Source organism: Falco cherrug, chromosome 5, assembly GCF_023634085.1.
Source record: "Falco cherrug isolate bFalChe1 chromosome 5, bFalChe1.pri, whole genome shotgun sequence".
NCBI lineage: Eukaryota > Metazoa > Chordata > Aves > Falconiformes > Falconidae > Falco > Falco cherrug.
Window position 1 is genome coordinate 78,810,659 of NC_073701.1, and position 15,762 is coordinate 78,826,420.

General features: G+C 49.5%; 1 protein-coding gene and 1 long non-coding RNA gene across 7 annotated transcripts in view; one reads left to right on the forward strand and one right to left on the reverse strand.

Moving 5' to 3' along the window:
• Positions 1-467: 467 nt before the first annotated feature.
• Positions 468-5,498, reverse strand: LOC114016539 (uncharacterized). The gene is made up of 3 exons (XR_003561029.2): positions 5,286-5,498; positions 4,585-4,679; positions 468-725 (listed from the first exon to the last, which is right to left on the reverse strand). It is a non-coding gene; the product is annotated as an uncharacterized LOC114016539 (long non-coding RNA).
• Positions 3,519-15,762, forward strand: part of FOXP2 (forkhead box P2) — a 445,023-nt gene continuing 432,779 nt past the window's right edge. For 5 of the 6 annotated variants that reach the window (XM_055710818.1, XM_055710824.1, XM_055710825.1 and 2 more), the window contains exon 1: positions 3,520-3,656. The gene's annotated coding sequence lies outside the window, so the exon portion shown is untranslated. Of the gene's footprint in view, positions 3,657-15,762 lie in introns of all 6 variants that reach the window. The other variant, XM_055710829.1, reaches the window with a different exon arrangement.

A 15,762-nucleotide genomic window follows, 5' to 3' on the forward strand; every position in this document is an offset into this window, starting at 1 on the left:
AAGGTGTGTTTTGTATATATTCCTTTTCAGGATGCAGCATCGCAGAAAGACAGGTACAGAAAATGGAATAAATTGAATCCTACAACTGGAGAGGTGAGATGCAGGGTTTTGGTTTTGGTTTGGTTTTTGTTTTTTTTTTTTTTTTTCTTCCTGTAAGGGGTGGTAAGGTTTTTTGTGGTTTGGTTTTGTTGTGTTTGGAGGGACTTTTTGTTCTTTTTGTGTTTTTTTTTGTTTTGGTTTGGTTTTGCTTTTAACGTAAATTTTGCTTATGCTTTTTTTGCAACCTCTCGAGGCCAATTGCCTGTGCGTTTTGAAAAGCAACTGCTTGGGGTCATCAAGTGCCAGAAGAAACCCACCGGCCCCACAAGCCAGGACCGTGGCCGGCGACCCGGAACCTGGGAGCCTCCAACCGCGCCCGAAAACCCGCTCTGCCACTGGGACAAGACTTCCAGGCGAAGGAAAGAAAGTTGCAAGCTCTCATTAGGATTTATTGTACGTCTGAACTTTTGTAGTCCCGAAGCTTAACGACAGATGGTGGTGTAACTCCACCAATTTTGTACCGTCTCCTTTCGCTTTGATGTTGTAACACAGATTTTCCTTGGTTTGACTTCGGTTAAAAACAGCGTTTTCGGCTTTCCAAAGTGTGCCGGGAGCCGTGCGCGGGGAGGGCGGGAACGAACCGATTTAGGAGTCTGTTTATTTTCTCATTCGCTTTCTAAACAATCCTATTGGAAAAACGGCAATCTGATAAGACCCCTACGCTGCCAGCTGCACCAAGAAAATACATTAAATTAATTAAAGGAAAACGGTTTCAAAGCGGTTTATTTCAAGCGAGAAATACAATTGTGCAAATGAAATCCCGAACCGTAAACAGGAACAAATACAACGCGCGAGCCTTTTTCATTAGAAAGCCAAGTTATATTTTACGCCGTAACCGTCGTGTGTAAATAAAAAAAAAAATAAAAAAAAAAAAGAAGAAGAAAAAAGACTCGGGCAAGTGTTCGTTTAGCTATAATTCCGCGTGGGACCGGCGAGCCGCGCAGCACCGAGCATCGCCGCATAATTTAAGCGGCCGAGCGCCGCATTGTTCCTGTGCGCCGCTGCCAGCGGGGGCCGTTCCGGCGAGGGGGGCTTTACACGCCCTTGAGACAAAGCGCGGCCCGGCCCGGGGCACGGGGCCGGGAGCGCTGCGGGACCGGAGGCCGCCCGGCCCGACGGCGGCGGCCCGCGGCACGGCAGGGCCGGCCCAGGGGTCGCCGGGTGCCGCCGCTCGCGTCCGTCCGTCCGGGCACGCCGCGGTCACCCAACGAAGTTGGCGGTGCCCGTGCGTCCGGCCGCGCCGCCCCGCCTGAGCGGTGCCGGGGGCGCTGCCCCCTACACGTGCGCGGCGCCGGTGCTGCCGCCGGTACCCGCGTTCGGCCGCCCGCCGCGGAGGGCTGCCGAGGGGGCCGCCTGCCAGCCCGCGCCGCACGGGGGGGCGACGGCCCCTGCACCGCGCAGCCTGCGCGCCCGCGGCGCCCCGTGCCGTTGCCCGCGGAGCCCGTCGGCGGCCGGGGCCTGGGAGGCCCGATTTCGTTTGCGGGCCGGCGGGGAGCGGCGCGGCGAGCCCCCCGCGGTTCCCCCCCCGCCCCCGCCGGCCCGCGGTGCGCGGGGCCCGGCTGCCCGCGGGAACTTCGTGCCGCGCCGCCGCCGCTCCGCGGGGTGTGCGGCAAGTGTCACCCGCAACCGTTGCGCTCGCAAACCGCCGCGGAAGCAAGCTGTCCCCCGGTAACCGGTGCAGCGACGGGGCTGGGGGGCGGGGTGGGGGGTGGGGGGGGCGAGACAAAAGAGTCGCGAGTAGCAAATAAACATGTTTTACGACCACCCATCGGCAGCCGCGAGCCTGCCCCGGCGGTGAACTTTCACCTCGCGAACCCGGCCGCGCCCCATTGGCTGCCCGCCGCCCCGCCGCCGCCCCGCACGGGCCCCGCCACCGCCCCGGCCCCGGCCCCGGCCTCGCCGCCGCGGGCGGGCGGGCGGGTGCGCGGCGGGGCGGGGGGCTGCCGGGGCCCGCCGCGGGGGGGCCCCGCCGAGTTGCCGGAGTTGCGCGGCTCCTCCCCCGCGGTAGCAGCTCCCCCGTACCCCCCCCCCCCCCCCCCCACACCCCCCGCCCCGCCCGGTGCCCGCGGCAGCCGAACGGCCGGTAGCGGCCCCACCGGCGGCCCCGGGCGTGAGCGGCGCGGGGCGCGGCGGTGGGCGGGCAGCCTCCCTCTTGGCCTGGAGCAGCGAGCAGCAAAGTTTGCGGCATTTTAAGTTTTATTTAATAAATGCGGCGCCTGCTAACTCTGAGTGACAGTCACTTTTGATTCCGGTCCTCGGCGAGCACCGGGCGCCGCTCTCATGCGGGCCCCACGCGGGCAGCGGGGCTCGGGGCAGCCGCGCTGCCGTCAGGGGGGCGATGAAGCCGCCAACCCCCCCACCCCCGCTCGCGCAGTGGCGCGCGCTGCCGCCCGCCCGCCCGGGGACACCCCCGGCGCCGAGTGGCGGGGACCGGGAAGGACGGGAACGACTTCCCCCCGCTCTCGCCATCACGCCGGCACTGCTGCCGCGCCGTGCCCCCCACGGAAAGTGTTTCCCCACGCGGGAGCGGCTGCAGCGCCCAGTGGGCAGGCGGAGAGCGGCGGGCTCCCGCTGCGGGAAGCCGCGGGGTGCTGCACCTTGCTCCGCGATGGCGGGGGCGGGGGAAGAAAGTTTGGGGGGGCCCACGCGTGCCTCTTTGGCAAAGCTGCCGCCGGCGGGCAGGCCTGCCCCGCCACACCGCCCCCCTCCCGCCCGGGTCCCCCGGGCTGCCTCTGCGGCGGCACCTCGGGGGCTGCCAGCAGGCTGCAGCCAGCCGGCACTGCCAGCACAACGCGCCGCTTTGTTTTCTGCCCGTCTGCTAAAGTCGTTGTGTCTAACGGAGCCGGAGGAGAGGAGCGGCGGGAGGGAGAGGGGCGGGAAGGGGGCAGCGGCCGAAAGCAAACAACTTCCCCGACGGTTTGTTTACATAGCAGGTGGACCTGCCGCCCGCCGCGGCCCGCATCACCGCGCTCCGCCGGGGACCTGCCGGGGGAGGCGCGGAGCGGGGCACGGCCCAGCGCGTCCCGCCGCACTTTTTTTTTTTTTTTTTTTTGTTGCCATCCCCCCTCCGCTGCTCCCCCCCCCCCCCTCCCCCCCCCCCCCCCCCCCCTCCCGCGCATTATTAGCACTTCTGTGCAGGCCACTTCGCGATCATGTGAGGGCTCCCTCCTCACTCCCCTTTCTCCAAAGAAGTCGGTGTGTGCAGCAGCGGGTTTTCCCCCCCCCCCCCTTTTTTTTTTTTTTTTTTTGCATTCCCAACAAAACACATACACACAGGCGGCACACTCCGCACACGGGCGGACCCGCACGCCGGGGGTGGGAGCGCGGCACCGCCAGCGCGAGGCAGCGCCCGCCGGCGGGAGGGCGCGAGGCACCGCCGCCACTCCGCGCCCGCGCAGGGCCCCGCGCCCGCCCCCGCCCCCGCTCCCCCGGCCCGCGCGGCCCGGCGGCGGCTCCGCCCGCAGAGGCTCTGCATGTGCGCGCGGCTGCGCGCGGCTCCGCTCGCCCTTTCTCTCCGTGTCAGCTCGCCGGGACGCCCTGCACGGTGTCTCCTCCCGGTAAGTGTTATCCCCCCCCCCCCTCCCCCTCCGCACACCCGTTCTCCCCTCCTCCCCCCGCTCCCCGGTGTGACTTGCTGCTTCCACCCGCTCCCCCCCACCCCCCGCCGCCGCTCTCTGACTTGCCGCCGCCGCGGGAAAGTTTGGCCGCGGCCGCAGGAGTGACATGTGTCAGGTCTCCCGGCGCCCGGGGCACCGCTCCCCAAAATGCACCGCGGGCCGGGGGGGGCGCTCGGCGGCGGGGGGCTGCCTATGCCCCGGCCGGAGCTGGGGCTGCGCCGCCCTAACGCGGCGGGCCGGACCGGCCGCGGGACCGGGGGCGGCGGCGCCCCCCGAATCTGCCGGGGCGGCCGCGGCGGTAGCGCGGGTCGGCGGGGCCACCCTGCCGCCGCGCAGCGCGCGCCCCCCCGCCCCCCCCGCCCCGCGTACTGACACCCGAACAACCTGTAGCGTCCCCGCACGGGGACAGCAGTGCCGGGCGGGGAAAGCGCGAGCGAGGCCGGGGTCCGAGGGGCGCGTGCGGGGCTCGGCTCGCCTCCCCGCTCGCGGGCTTGTTTCTTTTTCCTTTTTGTATGGTGTGACACCCCCACCCCCCCGCTCCGCGAGACCTCCCCAGCAGACAGTCCGGGTGAAGAAACGTGTCACGTTTCTCCTTTGTGTGCTGCCCGCCCGCCCGCCGGAGGGAGCGGCGCACCCCCAGCCCCCGCCGCGCCGAGGGGCCACCGAGCCGGCTGCCGCCCGCCCCCTCGGGGCGCCCCCGCTGGCGTGGGCGGGAAGCGCAGGGGCGCGGGGGTGCCCGCGGGGCCTCCCGGCGCTGCTCGGGCTGCGCGGGGAACGGCGTGTCCGTGTACCCCCCTTCCCCTTTCGCACGTAGCCCCCCCAAAAAAAGACAAAAAAAGCCTAAAGCCAAGAATTAATAAATAATTACGTTAGAGCTGCGGAGTTCCGGAGACGGCCTCCGCGGCTGGTGCGTGGGGGCCTTCTCTCGAAAGTAGCTCTCGAGATCCCAGAGAACTGCGGGACCTGGAAAGTTTGGAAAGTTTCCATTTTGAGGAGCGGGCTGAGGCGGCGGCCCCGCGGCGTGCCCCGGGGGTCTGCGCTCCGGCCGGCAGCGGCGGGTGCCCAGGCGCTCCGCGTCGCGCTGTGCCCTGCGCGGGATGCGCAGGCTGCCTGGCCCCCGGCCTCCCTTGACCTGCTGGGAAGGCGCTCGCCAGCCATCGGGGCTAGCGTGGCGAGGGCGCCGGCGGGCCACGAGGCGTCCTCGCTCTCTGCCCCGCGGTGCAGCTGGTGCCGGGTCCCCGGGGCTGCGGGCCCGTCTGTCAGCGCCGCCCCGGGCCCAGCGCCCTGGGGGTCCCAGGAGGGGGTTTGTGGCGGGGGGGGGGGGGCGAAGCCCGGCCTGCCTGTGAGCAGCCAGTGCAGGCAGGAAAAACATGCATTTAAAACTTGCGAGGACAGTCGGGACAGAAAGTGGGCAGCCATTATATTCTCAGGGGAAAAATAATCTCACAAATAACTACCCCGGATTTATAGTGTCGTCCTGCGCGCAGCGTGCGGGGCTGAGGCTGGAGGAACGAGCAGTCGCCTCCACCTGGGGTTCACTTCTGCTTTTAAGCAGCCGTGTGTACGTACCTTCCTGCGGAGAGAGGGGCAGAAGTTTCCCTCCCAAAGAGGAAGATTTCCCCTGGTCTTTTCCCCGCATGAAGGCCCCTATCCCAAACCCGCTCCAGCGAGTAGGAATCTTTCCGTCGACATCAGCAGGAATTGCTCCGTTGACTCAGTGGGCTTGGATCAGGCCCTTGGAAATTTCGTTACAAATGTGGGGCTGGGAGGTTGTGCAGGGTGGCTGTGTACCCATCTTAATACGGGGCGGAGGGGGTGGGGGTGGGGGTGGTGTCACTGAAAAGTCAGAGACAAAGTTTTAAGAGATTTTTTTTTCCCTGTGCTAGGTAATTTAAAACCATTAAGGAAAAACATTACTGCTAGTAACATTACTCTAAAGAAAATATGATTAATTATTAAATTGCTTTCTCTAATGCTACACTAAACTCTTTCGAGTGAGATACACTTTTTAGTGTTCAAATTAGTATTTATTTTTAATTTAAGGTTTTTCCTGACTGTAATAATTTGTCCATATTAAATACAGATATTGAAAAGACCCCTGTTTTGCAGTAATTTGCTATTTTAATGTAGTTCTTACAAAACGGTAGTGTTCTGTAGCATTTTTGTATACTTAAATCAGTCATTTAACTACTCAGAATAGTGGATTACTAAAGGATTGAGGGAAAGGAAATAATGTTTCAAAGACAGCATTTCCAAAACACATACAGTAACCATCCTGCCAATTGATAGGTCACTTAGAGACACACAAGAGAGAGATTCTGGTTTATTTTGTTTATATGTAACACCTGAAATGTAGCACTTCATGTGAGGCCTTGTAACTTTACCGGGAAGCTTAAGCAGAATCAATTGCATAAATATTTGGGTATTTCTTTTGTTTTAGTTTAACCTCAATGTTTCTTATGCTTTGTGGCAAGGTCTTTGCTACAGTGAAATGTTTATGTTTGAGAGAGGAAAAAACCTAAATGTTTTGTAGCTTTCTGTTTAGTAAAGGTTTGTTTAAAATAACCAAAGTGTCTATAGAGAATAACCAAAATGTCTGTAGAGAATAACCAAATTAGATTTTTTTTGAGTGTGAGGAAGAGTGAAAGAAGTGTATCAAGTTCGGGAGATTTTAATTAGCAAATACATGGTGCTATTTTAAAGCTGCACTAGGGTTTGTACAATAGTCAGGTGTTGAGTTTCATAGGTTTTTGAAGTAACGGATTTATTTCTCGGTAATCATCTGTTGCTTATACATTTTTTAAATACTTTCTGTAATAGAATGCATTGAAACTAAATTTTTGAGATTTAAAGGTGTATTTGCTTAGAAACAGTCCTGTCAGACTCCAGTATATTTTTAGAAGAGTTCTTGTTAGACTCAAACATATTTTAAAAAAATAAATTACTGTAGCATAAGCTTTTTTTTTCTTTCTTTTTTTTTTTCTTTTTTTCTGAACTGATTTATATGAACTGGAATAAGCTTTTTTATATTCTGAGGAATAAACCTGATTCAGCATTGCATGCACAGGAGTTATTCAAGGCTAGTGGGCTGAAAACAATAGAAAACTTCTGAGATGTGATCCGTGTTGTGGCAGTGTTTTGCTATGTGTCATTGAAAATGTCACTTAACCTCATTGTTTTTCATCATCAGAATGTGAGGGTTGGTATTTATCTATCTTTCTGATAGGGTGATTAATTAATATTTCTTGAACACTGAGTACACTTTTGTTCCATTTCTATTTTTACCAGGTTTATTTTTGAGAAATTAAATTCTGATGGTTGTTGAAAAAGAATGGTTCCTGGGAGTCATTGTGTTTTTTCTTTGTGAGTCAGATCGTGAAGAGGTCACTTGCTCTTAGGAATTGAAAATGATTTAGGACATAGGTCACTGAGAAGTATCCATGGAATGAATTTGACTGCAGAAAATTGCAGATCACGGTCAAACTGAAAAATGCTATCAACTTTGTTGCAAAATAATAATTTTTGGTCCACTCGAGCTGATTACTCTTCTTAAATTTTGTGACAGCCAGTGGGTCTAGAAGTAAAGCAGGTTATCTATTTTTTTTTTTCACACCCACTGTATCATACCTCTCAACTAATCCTTGTTAGACGAAATACTTGTCGTTTAGGTTCCTGTGACCTGTTCTGTGTTGACTTGAGATCTTTCTTGATTGTATGTGTAAACTAGTGGTACCAGAAAAATGGAATAAAAAAGATGAAATTGTAGAAAAGGTTAGCTGTAATAAACTAACCTCTTAAATTAAAATTAATTTTAAAATTCCAGTTACATACATCATTGTTAGTTGTTTGGTTTCTTCCACATTGGATCCTTAACGGAATGAGCATGCATACTTTATTGTAATAATTTCCAAGGGTAGTTTTAAACTTAAATTTCAAAACCTGTAGACTGGCATAAACACAAGGAGGAGTTCCACAAGTACCATTTAACATTGATGATCTTTTTTTTTCGCCTTTCTGAGGCTCTCAGTATCTTAATCGCACTTAGAACTTTTTAAAATCTTCCAAGATGTTTACTGCAAATTATAGGAGGCATCTGTCCTTTTATGCAAGATTTGCATCTGTTTCGGCTTTTCTGCCCCCTCCCCCCCCCCCCTTTTTTTTTTTTCCTGCTGGGTTTGTGTTTTTAACGCCAAGACCATGTTTTATGTCAGAAAGCTGGATTTGAAAGTGCCAGCAATAGCTCGCCTATCCTGTCACCACTGAAGTAGCTGAAAATAATCTCTCTAACAAACAGTTGCTATGATGTTTATTGGTTCACCAAAGTGTGGTTCGGGATGTTGTTAGAAAGTAAAGTTTGAACTCTGAAGAGTCAGTTATGTGTGGAATTGTGTTTAATACCGTGATTTCAGTTCCTGTTTGAAGAAAAAATGAAATAAAAATTTTAAGCACGTTGTATTATACTATTAACTACCTCAAGTTGTTTTAGTAAATTGGAGAGTTTGTTGAGAAGGGGGAATAAGAACGTTGTAGGCTTAACTTTCTATCCATTTAGTTAGTTATTTCTTCTTCCTTCCAATAGTAATCACACATCTGTAGCTGGAAGGGGTTTTGTTGCAGTTTGTTTCTTATTTAAATCTGTAAGTTAGTTGGGCTGGCTGCTGAGGGTCGAGCCAATTCCCGTGGGTGCTGCGGGCTGTACCCTCGAGGTGCCCTGGGCGTGGGTGTCTGCCACTGTGACAGGGGGCTTCGCTGCAGAACACAGATGACTTTCTTGATTGATCAGGCTGTGTGAGGGAACAACAGGCACATAGGTTTAAGGGACAGGCAGCACCATCATTGAACACGCAGCAGGGACATTCTGCCCTTTTCCCCCCTGCCCACCCCTGGCTGCTGTGTGATGGCCCTTCTGGGATGGCAGATCTCTGTCCCCAAACCCAGGCTCTCTTTGGGGTTCACAGGCTGGCTGTGGCTTATCGGTGGAGCTTACTTGTTTACCAAGTGGCTTTGGTCTTCTCCCCCCTTCCTATGGGCAGCCGGTACCGAAAGCGGGTGGTGGGGTGTCTCTGTTCTGAGGAGTTTCCAACCTGTTGGTGGTTGCAGGGTCCACAGAGATGTTGCAGATCTTGTGCTCGGTGAGAGGTCCTTTGGACCTCTGCTGTGCATCACAGCACAGCTGCAAATTGCATCAAATTAAATATTTCTGTAAATTGCTGATCTCAGCCCTGTTTCAGCTAGTTTGCCTCCAGGATGTTGTGAGGAGGACTGAGATTCTGGCAGGCCTGTGCCAACCTTCTCGCTGTGTGAGATGCTCTTTTACTATTGGGCCCAAAATTGGAAATTCATTTGAAGAGTGGAATTTTGAGTCTTGGTGGTGTATCGTTATATAGAACTAGAAAGTGACTGGGGTTTTCTAAGCACATTATTTCTTTGGATAAGTATTTAGATTGCTATGAAAAATTTCCTATATCTTTTAAGGCTGATGTTTTGTTTGATGATCCTGTCAGAGTAATTTAATTTTTCTCTCATAACATGATGTGTATTTTGCAACTTTGGTCAGAATTTGTCTCCTAAGTAAATTCAAATACCAATTTATTCCATTATCCAGCTTCCTTATTTCAACCTAAAGCAACACGATACATATTTAAAAATATTAGTTGTGAATTTACTGTAATTTGAAATTACGTGTTTGGCATAATCTGACAAATTACACTTTTGACCCATGTGTATGCTAAACCACTGTAGTTTTGGTGGATATCACCATGGATTTTCATGACCTGTCTTTTGAGGGAAGGAAGGAGAATGGCTGTACAAGCTTAGCGTATCGCACTGCTTGTCTAATGGCACCAAATTGGATAATTCAGTCTGCAGAACTTGTGTTTAGAGAATCAATCTCAGAGTTGCCAAGTTATTTTCAGCATAATACTGTGCTAAGGATTAATTTTGAATTTGCCCAGGAATGGCAAAGATAATTTAAGAGGTGATTATCCCTAAAGACTGTTTAAACTTTGCCATTCTGTCAGTGCTAAGTCTTCTTGTAAAAAAGTTACTCTCAGTTATTGTTGTTGATTTCTCTTTTTGTAAGTCTTACTGTTGATCTTGAGGAGGGGCATTGTACTGGAATTGTAACCCGCCTAGTAAAACAAGTGGTGGGTAATACCTGTGTAATCAAACCTGCCGTTGACATTTAACTGCTTGGAAATTAGATCAGAAACTGTCAAGTTTTGCCACGTACAAGTAATGTAGATAAATTTTTAAGAGTTAGTGGTGGGAAGCCACCAAGGGCTTTGGAAAGGAGAGGGACAACACAACAAACAATGGAGAGTCGGGGGGTGCTGTGGAAAGAGGCCAGGGAAAACATGTGGCTGGGCAGGAGCCAGGGAAGGCGCAGGCAGCGCTGCCAGGGGGTGGGCAGCCACTTGGAAAAGAGGGGCTTGGGCTCGCAGGAGAGAAAGCAATATGATTTTTAGCTGGTGCCCAATAAAGGAAAGAAATTTTCTCACCTGCGCTTCATCTACGAGAAGAAATAACTTTTTGCGTGCCGGCGCTGCAGACAGGATCAGGCGCAGTTCTGGCAGGCATGGGAGTTGTGCTGGTTTACGCTGGCCACAGCTGAGGCTGTGGAGTGCTGTAAGCTATTTTTTAAATACTGGATTTTGTTAATTCCAATGTGTGTCTTCGGAAGCTTATTTATTAGTTGTTGCATTGAGAGTTGATTTTTAATCACTACAAATCAAAGTATCACTTTCTTAGTGTGGCAGAGGAGGGACAGAGCTCTTTTGAAGGTAAAGGGGAAGCAGAGTGTATAGAAAAACAGAGGCTAGTATCTTTTAGAGTCTAAAACACAGTGATTGAAATATTTATGATTCAAGGCACTTTTCTGTGAGAGAACACAGACAGGATTGTGGTTTCATTACAGTACTTACAGTATTCTCATGACCTAAAAATGAAAACACAAACCCCTAATGCAGTCAGGTGTGTGCAGATTGCAGAGATATGCGTATCTGGTGAACTGCTGTGCTTTTCACTTGTGTCAACATGTTTTCGTCTTTGTAGAAGAACATATTTAATTCAGTAAGGAATAAATGATTATCCGATGTACAGCATGGTGAATGTAAGAGGAAGGGTGCTGAGGACTCCTTGATATGTGGCAAAAAATCATTCTTCATTTAAAATCAATTAATGGAGTATAAGGGTGCTAAAACTGTAAAAATATTAGGATAGTACTTTGCTAAAGATCATGAAACGCCTTCACACAGAAATTCATTCAGACCGATTTGTTACAAGTCTTGAATGCATTTAAATTACTTTTAATGTTGTGATGATGCCTGTAAATTGTTCTCAGTACACAGTAACTGTCAGCATACATTGGAGAATACGTATGGTCAGTAATTCAACAGATAACTATTGAATACATGAAAGAAGTTTCACATAATATCATAAATCCTTGCACATCTTTTGCTTAAGAAAAGAAATTAAGCGTACGGTGACAGACACTTTAACGTATTCCATATTTAATTCTATCTTAGGTGACCAACATCTTGTAAAAGAGTTAAAGGTGTGTTTAGCATTGGATGTTGTGACCAGTCTGTTCTTGGGCCTCTGTTTATTATTGATAGTAACAGAAAAGGGTGTGAAGTATACCTGAGCAACCAGAAATTTGTATCTCATGAACTGTGATACGCAGCCTTCTAAAAATGTTAGTTGAGGGTTATATTTGGTTTTGCATCTGGGAGCCAGATCATGCTTTCAAGTCACAGAGAAGCCAGGAGAACGGTAAAACTGCCAAAATATTTGTGTATAGCTGCAGGACTGTGCTAGATGGATAAGTTGGTGATTGCTCTGATGTTTCTTCTGTGGAGCTGCGCAACTATGGGAGCAGTGTGTGTCCATGCCTGTGCCTGCACCCATGGCTGTGCAGTGGTGCAGGGCTCTTCTGTCCCTCCACAGCTTTCTGGGAAGGAGGCTATGGCCTTCAGAAGGAAAATTAATGTATCAGGTGGATTTACTGCATCTCACGGTATGGAACAGGAAACATCCCAAAGAAGAGTGCGGTCAGTCAAGACAAAAGTGTTCAGTCCTTTGCTAAAACAGCGAATGTGTGTGAGGAGTGGGATTCTCCCGGGCAGGAACTGACTGTGCTGGAGAGTGAGTTTTACAGTGCGAGAAAGGTATCTAAAGGGTTGTGATGGGAAAACCTGCCTTTCCAAAGGCTTCCTTAAAAAATGCAGGAAGGATATTTCCAGACCAGATTTGCGTTTGTTTCCAGATGGAGCATGGCTTTCGGTACTGGTATCTGGCCATGCCCCAGCTTCTGGTTACTCTCTGGGGTAGATGTGGTGTCCACGGGGGCTTGGACTAGTGGTGGGATCTGGAGTGGCAAGTGTTGGACGGCATGATCCACTGGCAACAGACTGCTGCCGGGCAGGACCTGCTGTTCGGACTGGATGTCCTGGCTTCTGTGGCACACAGGTGCCCTTCTTGCAGCTTGACCTGTCTCAGACCACAAGAGAGGACATGCTTGAGAGGATGCAAGAGAGGAACATACTTGTGTTGAAAAAATCTCTCCCAAGACCTTCAGCCCTGAACCGAAATTTTCTGAAGTTGTTGTAAAGGCTCCCTGTTCTAGCCTAGGCGCTGAGGTTTGTTGGTCCTTTGGATGTTTTTGTATGTTCCGTGCAAAACAGATTTCCAAGGTTGAGAGGTTAGCAGCTACTTAGCTGCCCTTCAGAGCCATGAGACTGAGATGGGTGATGGAACACTCATGTGTATTTAAGCCAAATCCAAGTGTTTGCAGTTTTTCTTTCAATACAAGTTCTTACACCAACTGTTCATAGGTTCTGAACAAGTCACCACTAAGATGAAAAACATGTATTCAAAGTGACTTTTTTCATAATATTTAGCTACTTAGATACTTTCAAGGATTCACCTCCATTTATTCAATAAATGAATCTAAACAGATGGTCAGTGAGGATCTGAAGAGATACGAGAAAGATACTACTTGAAAGATGAACATAAATAATTGTTTTAAAGTCAGTGGTGTCCAGCCTGATCAGCCAGGCATGACATAGCTTGTGCTGTGGCTTTAGGGTGTTGTGTGACACATGATCAGCGCTTGTACACATGTGCAGCAAGTCTGGCATTTCCCAGGAGCTTCGGGCTTGCTTTATACACACCGTGTGAACACCAGTAATTTGCTACATGTTCCCCTACAAAGGGTATGGGTATAGGTTGCGCCTTGCTCTCATTTCTTGAGACTCTTCCTTGCTCTTGTTATTTGGTTGTCGCGTGTGAGGAGGGTTACCATAAAGTCTGAGGAAGGTGGCGGATGGAGCAAACTACGTGATACTTGTCTGGTCCTCCTGAGTTGCAGGTGGGGCACTTTTATTTTAAAGCTTTGTGTGACTCAGTAGAAGAATACATTTATATTACTCAGTTATGTGTAAAAATGGAACCTACTGTCCTGGACTGAATTGAAGTGCTGTTTTAATGGTATGTTTCAGTACCTGTCTTCAGTAACTAGAATTAAACTTTAAACTATTAGCTTTATTATACATAGGCGCCTGTACATTTTGTGAATCAATAGTACCTGGATCCAAACCTCTAGTTATACTTAGGTGTTGTTTACATGTAGTTTTATAAACAGTCTTCTATACCCAGTTACTGCCATTTGGGTCTTTGTTGTCACCACGAAATCACTACCAGGATAGGGAAGACGCCATTTTTTCAAGTGACTATTAGGCATACAATTTCGCTCCAAATTCACTTACCAAAAAAGTTTATTTTAGATGAATTGCTTTTTATCTAAGTCACAGGTGAGTGGGAGCAGAATGGGACCACAGTGTATTAAAAATATCTTTCTTATTGTCACCTGCAATATTACCATAATTGGAACAAGGAGCCTGCAGTGGCACAGTGTTGATGCTGCCATCCAGACTGACACAGCCTAAAATGCTCTAGTAGCAAAACAAGACACAGACCCAAGCCTTGTGCTGCATGCTCGTCTTGGAGACCTCCTCCACTAGGGAAGTCCCCTGGGTTCCCCTGCTTCGCTGCGGGCTGGGGGGACCTTCCTGGCGGCGGTGGGAGAGGTGGTGGGGTGAGTGCTGAGAACCCAGCTGCAGAGAGCGGTGGCTTGTGGTGTGTGAAGATGATGCTTTGGGTCAGGCTGCAAGGATGGCTGCTTTGCTGAGCTGGGGTAAGAGATTGCTCCTTCTTTGAGGCCTTCTGGTTGGGATGGGCTCTTTTTTTTGTTTCTTTTTCCTCCTGATACTTAGGGGGCCTCTCTGTCAGGAGGCATTGTTTGGAAGAAACGCTTCTAATGCATTTACTTCCCCCTGATGGATGGAAATCGTGAGTCACCATACAGTGTCACCTTTACTGCTCAGTTCACTGTAGGCACAGTGGAACTAATGTTTCACCCTGCTGCTGCTCTGGTAGGCTCCGCAGCCGCTGATGAACTTGATCTATTATTACTCCTGGCCTTCACTGGCAAACAGGACGATATATTTGCCCGTGACTGACACGCTTAGATCTATGGCCACGAGGTACCTGGTCAACTCTTCAAGCCTTTACCTTTAACATTATCTTTAACCCCTCAGGGCTCAGCGGCTTGCAGCATTTAAAGCATGGCAAGGGGTTTTATAGCAGAGATTTGGCTCAGGAAGACTTGTGCTAACTCTTGCTGAAGATATGAAATACAATTTGTAGCTTATAATTGCTGCCTAATATGATCTTGGACCCTTACTTAAAATCCATTTAACTGATACTGTACTTTCTTTATAAGGTTATTATTGGGAGCTAACCTTTTCTTGTGTTGTGGTTAAATGTACAATGTAATAAGGGTGTTTTTTAATGTGTTTAAGAGTTGGAAGATGTGTTAGAGGTAACCTTTATGCGGAGAGTTTTATATAGTTGTAGTAAGGAAAGCGATATTAAAATCCTGAACATTAGTACCATCTGAATATAATTTGTTCTCATTGTGTTTTGTGTGTGCCTGCTAGGGGAAGATTGTAGAGTATATTGAGAAAATCTGTTTTGTTCTGCAATAACTTTCTTACCGGTAATTATTAACCTAGTGCAATTTAATGTCTCCAGAAAGTTTTTGTCCTTTGATGTGGACAAAAATTCAAAAAGCATATTGGATGCAATAGATAAATCACGATTTTTTCTTTCTTCACATTTCAAGGAGAGCAACCTAAACCCAAAATTTTAGGCACAAAATTGAAAGCCTCCCAGAAATCTTTACTTTCTTGTTTAACTCTTGATAAACAGGCATGGGACATGTCTGTTGGAGGTCTGGAAGGATCACTAGTTTATAATAGTAGATTGAAAAAGATAATTTTCTTCAGTGACAAATGTTGGTACTGTTGCTCAATTATCTATGCATGTTAGTTTTGATTGCCTTATAGAGATGCAGGTTTGTTTAGAGTTGTAAGTTAAAATGAAATGTTTCTCCATTTTTTTAAATTTTTTTTTTTGCCAGATACCTAAGTATATATGTAGAATTTGGTGTACATGGAAAGGATTTCAGAACCTGCCTCCCTGCACTCTTCTTGAAACTGCTGTAAACAGTGGTGAAGGCAGTGGAGCTTCATACCAGAAAAGAGGTCAGGAAAAATCCCACCAACAGACTGCTTAAGCAGAGGAAGATGCATTTAGTGTAGAACACACTTTTCCCACTGTTCCACCTTTTTTTTTTTTTTTTTTTTCCCTTCTTTTTCCCCACTTTTTCACTTCCCTTCCCTTTTGCCCCAAGGGGACATTGTGGATTGGAGGGAGGGAGCAGATTTTGCACATGTCAGGCTATTGGCCTATAACTGAAAAATACTTGGTTTTCTTGTGTTCAGTAAACTGCTGTCAGGGGTGAACACATCAAGAGGGATGTAGTGGGCAAGAATGGCCTTAAGAGAAACAAACATTATTTTTTATCTTAAGTAGGTGGGGAAGGGGGCAGCAGTCATGGCTTATGAGGCTGAAATTAACTACTTTTAAATATTGTGAAGAATGATGACGATGTAAACAAAGTGCCATCCTAAAATTTATGAGT